The sequence below is a fragment of the Molothrus aeneus genome, chromosome 2 (genome assembly GCF_037042795.1).
Source record: "Molothrus aeneus isolate 106 chromosome 2, BPBGC_Maene_1.0, whole genome shotgun sequence".
Classification (NCBI taxonomy): Eukaryota; Metazoa; Chordata; class Aves; order Passeriformes; family Icteridae; genus Molothrus; species Molothrus aeneus.
In genome coordinates, this window is record NC_089647.1 from 29,321,754 (window position 1) to 29,326,507 (window position 4,754).

The following is a 4,754-nucleotide window of genomic DNA, read 5'->3' on the forward strand; positions in this document are numbered from 1 at the left end:
GGCCTGGCAGGGGGGGGCGCCGGGGTGTCCCCACACCGGGCGCGGGGCTGCCTAACGGGGCTGCGGACGGGGCGGGGGGCGGCGGGCAGGGTCTCTCCCCCACCCCGGCAGGCTACGGGGGTGTCCCCCCACCCCGGCCGCTGTCCCTGGCTTCCCCCCAGGCCCCAGCTCCTCCTGCCCGGGCTCGGCTACCACGGGAGGCCGCGGCGGCTCACGGGCCTGCGCGGGGCTGCGCGGCGCCTCCGCCGCCTTCCGCCGGGCCGCGGCTTCGTCCCCGGGGGGCTCCCCGGGCTCCGGTGCGGGGGGCCCGGCCCGGGCGGTGCTGACTCTCTCCAGGCCCCGCCGCTCCCGCGGCTGCTGCTCCGGGCTGCGGCTCCACTGCAGGCCCCGGCTCCTCCCCGGCCGCCGCTCCGCCTCCCCCGGCTCCCCCAGCCGCGGCCACCCCCGCCTTCCCGGGTTAAGGAGGCGCCGGGCCGGGGGAGTAGGGGCTGCCCGCCCGCTCTGCCAGGCAGAGGGGAGGAGCTGCTCGCCCGCCGGGACCGGCCGAGGCCGTGCCCCGCACGGGGCTCGATTCACCGCGGAGATGGCCGTGGGGCCCTCGCCCGCAGGCCGCCTTTCGCCGCTGTAAGCGGGGGGCAGCGGCTGCGGAGGCACCCCTGCGACAGCCGGTAACAGCCCCGGCACGGGGGCTCACAAATGGCCACCCCGGGCCGGGGTCTGCCCACCCGCGCTGCTCACACCGCCCATGCAGCGGTGGTGCCCTGCTTCAGCCCTGAGTGCTCCGAGTCAACTCCCACCCCAAAAACAATGCAGCTCTCCCTCTCTAAGTAGTCTTCCCTCAAGCATTGTGTGTGTCCATAACCTATTGCAGAGACATCACCAGATCTTAAAACGTGTTTCTACCACAATCCTGTTAAAGGTCTCTTTGCTATCTCTCCCGTGTATTAAAGCCAGCTAGAACCATATAGGAAACCCCATTAATTTACCTCATTAATATGCATAAATATCTAAAGTGGGGGTCCCAAGAAGATGCAACAAGGCTTTTCTCAGCGGTGCCAACCACTAGGATGAAGAGGCAGAAGCTGATGTACAGGAAGTTCCACCTGAACATGGGGAAGAACTTCTTTACTGTGCAGGTAAACTGCACTGTACAGACTGTCCACTGGAGAAAGCTGCCCAGAGAGGCTATGGAGTCACCCTCATTGGAGATACTCAAGAACCATCTGAATGCAATCAGCAACAATGCGCTCTGGGAGGACCCTGCTAAAACAAGGAGGATGGACCAGATGACCTGCTGTGGTTCCTTCCAACCTAACTCATTCTGTGACTCTGTGAATTATACTCAGTGCTGTCCCACTCTGACCCAGCAGGCCAATAACTAGGAGTCTCCTGTTGAAGTGTCTCATGGATGCAGACCAAGGCAGTAGTTCATTATAACATTAAAGGGGACTGTGCAATAAAGCACGCCAAATAAAGCTAATACTCTAAAATGTCTGAGGAGGAGCAGGTGCTGCCTGGTGTCCCATACACCAGCAGACAGTGTCATATGCAGATCATTTTGATGTGTCAATCTGAAAAGCATGACTGAAACAGTCCCCCCTGGGGCCCCTATCCCAGTTATCTGAAAGTCACTGCGTATTTCATCATCTCATCTTTTTGTGTGTGGTTTCACATCTGAATCCTTCCAAATGGTAGCACTGCTCTAAGGCTTGAAGTAGAGGACAGCACATACACTGGGAGGAAACAGCACTTTCTGAGAAAATCATTTTTTTACTTCTGGAAACTGTAATATGGAAATTGAGATAGCAGAGGGGGTGTTTTAAGACTTGCTGCATTTGCAGAGCTGAATTTACCATTGCACCTGCAATGACTCCTTGCATTCCTTCGACAGGTCAAAACCTGTGCCATAGTTCCACGCCTTCATTTCAGGAAGTCAAGTCATTATCCTCCATCCTCTCAAGATTCTGTGTCCTCCTTCTCCCATACTATCCCCTTCTTCTGCACCCATGCCAGCAGCTCTAGTCACAACTTCCCTCCTTATGCCACTACCTGTTCTGTCAAGAAGGGTTTCCTGCCTTTTTCCCCATACTATTTGCATGATCTCACTACAGATCCCAATTATGGTGTTCTTGATCATTACCAAGGGCCAACAACCATCTCTTTCCCTCCCAGTGCCACAGCAGAGCTCTGTCCTATTGTCATTTCTCCCAGCCTCACTCAAGTCCTGCGAGAACAGCCTAGCTTCAGCTCCCCTGTTCTTTTGCCTCTGACTTCTGTTTGGGCTAGGTGGTCTTTGGGTGTGTCTGCTACTCCTAGTCCATGCTCCCTAGTTCCCCTCTAGCTAGGATTTGTGTCCACACAGTGCTCAGACTACTCTTCACTGAGAGACAAGGCAGGAGCATCCTTGTGCTGCGAGGCAGACGGGTGGTATCTGCAAGTTGTTTGATCTGTAGCCAAATGCAGAGGTGTTAAAAAGCTGTGGTTGGACTCGACGTGTTCCAGGCATCCGATGTGTGTTCCCTACTTATTTTTCCTTTTGGTTTTCAGGATCCTCTCCTCAAATGAATATCTGAAGTACTGCCTGATTTTTATAGACAATTAAAGGTATGATGTAACTAACTTGTTCCACTGCTTGTATGAATGTAAATGTAAAAATTACCATCCAACACAAAAAGTGCCCTAGGGAGGCAGGGCAAAGGATCAGTGTGGCAGAAATGCACAGAGATAAATGTATTGTGATCCATCATCATATTCAGCATTCAGAGAACAAAGACACATCCCAAAGCCTTTCACAGCTAAATAGAAGACAGAGGAGAGCAGATGGAGACACGGGGAAAAAGAGTAAGCCAGTCACCACGTAGCTTATTTTTACATTACATTCACTGTATTTTATCCTTCTCCCAATTTTTTCAATATGCCACAGGCTTTGCGCATGACTGAATTGTTAATATTTGTCTAAGGAGATCTATAAATTTTGACAGATGGATAGCGGGCAGTTGGGGCTTCTCGCATCCAGGAAGGTGTAGGAGGTGGCTTTGGTTTTTGGCAGTTGGGACACTGAAAGTCTCAGTTTTTGGGAAGGAATTCTCTTCTACATCCTGGCTGAAGGACTGTTCCTTCCATTTTTAACTAGTAATAAACAGGCATCTCAGCAATCCTATGTAACGTGCAGGTATCCTAACATGTTTTTCTCCCTGGGCAGGGTTAGGTGTTTGGCTTGGGTTTTTTTAAAAAACCCTTCTTAGCCAGAAAAACCTTTGTTTATGTACTTGCACACAAGTACAAGAATGACTGAGGGAATGGGGTTGTTTGGCCTGTAGAAGAGGCTCAGAGGTAACCCTCTTACTCTACAACCACCTGAAAGGAGGGGGCAGCCAGGTGGGGGTCAGCCTCTTCTCCCAGCTATCAAGAGACAGGACAGGAGAACATAGCCACAGGCTGTGTCAGGGGTGGTTTAGGTTGGACTTCACGAGGAATTTCTTCACAGAAAATGGTGATTAGACATTGGAATGGGCTGCCAGGAAGGTGGTACAACCTATGTCCTTGGAAGTCTTTAAGTAAAGACTGGATGTGGCACTCAGTGCCATGGTCTAGTTGCTATGGTGGTGTTCAGTCAAAGGTTCGACTTGATGTTCTCAGAGGTCTTTTGCCGACTCACAGACTCTGTAGATACACATGTAAAAATTTATTGGTTACTCACGTTGTGTATCTTGAATAATTTCTTGGTGTGCTCTATGTAAATGACATACCTATGCGTGTATGCCTCTTGCAAAATCGAGAAGCCAAAACTGGTGGTTTAAAAATCAGCTCTTCAATTACATGTTTAGGATTCTAACTACAAGAAAGCCAGTGTACCTGATATCTCCACCAGAGCCAACCGCACTTGCCGGGAGCTCCAAAGTTTCAAAGGTTGGACAATCGTCGAGGGACGTGTTTGCTGGCCCAGCCTCGGACACACAGGAAGGCACAGACTGTCTCAAGCCGCCGCTCCCCGTCTCTGCAGCGGGAATCCTCATGTGACAGGCTCTTATCTCCCGGTACAAACCTCCACCCGCTTCCCTCACCCTGACGGCCGAGCGGGCATTCCCCAGCAGCCGCCCTCACACCAAGCAGCTCCCGCCTCCGCTGCCGCACCCTCCTCCGCCCCACGGGGGACACCCCCGGCTATCCCGGTCCCGGTCCCGTCGGGCTCTCGGGCCACCTTAAGAGCGCGCAGAGCCTCCGCACGCAGCGGCCGGGCGGCTCCTCCCCGCCCCGTGTCGCATCCAGCCAGGGAACGTGTGGCGGGCGGCGAGGCTGCCCGGGGCCGGGGGCGGCCGGAGCCCCTCAAGGAGGCGGGGGGAGGGCGGGGCGGCTGCCCCCGACGCAGGAGCGCGGCCGGCGGCGCCCGCGGAGACGCCGCGGGGCGGGGGCGTCCGGCCGGGCCCTCCCTGGCTGCCCCCGGCCCGCGAGCGCCGCATTGCGCGGCGCCCATTGGCGGGGGCGGGGGCGGGGCTAGCGATCTCATTGGGTTTCTCACCCATCCATCAGGGAGGAGATGGCAACGGAGGCGAACTTGCCCTCCCGATTGGCCGTGATACCCGAGGGGAGGCGGGGCCAGGCGCGCAAGGGAGGAGCCGCTGCCATTGGTCAGCGCCGCGCGCGTCAGTCACATGAGTCACAAAGGGCCGCGCGGGCGGCCGCAGCCGGGGTCCGCTGGTGGCGGCGTGCGCACGGGGGCCACTTCCTGCGCGGGGCTCGGCGACTTCCGGCTG

The 4,754-nt window shown here is 55.9% G+C and overlaps 1 long non-coding RNA gene across 1 annotated transcript; it reads right to left on the reverse strand.

Moving 5' to 3' along the window:
• Positions 1 to 2,694: 2,694 nt before the first annotated feature.
• On the reverse strand, positions 2,695 to 4,279 carry LOC136569675 (uncharacterized). The gene is made up of 3 exons (XR_010785434.1): positions 4,202 to 4,279; positions 3,856 to 3,997; positions 2,695 to 3,663 (listed from the first exon to the last, which is right to left on the reverse strand). It is a non-coding gene; the product is annotated as an uncharacterized lncRNA (long non-coding RNA).
• Positions 4,280 to 4,754: the final 475 nt, after the last annotated feature.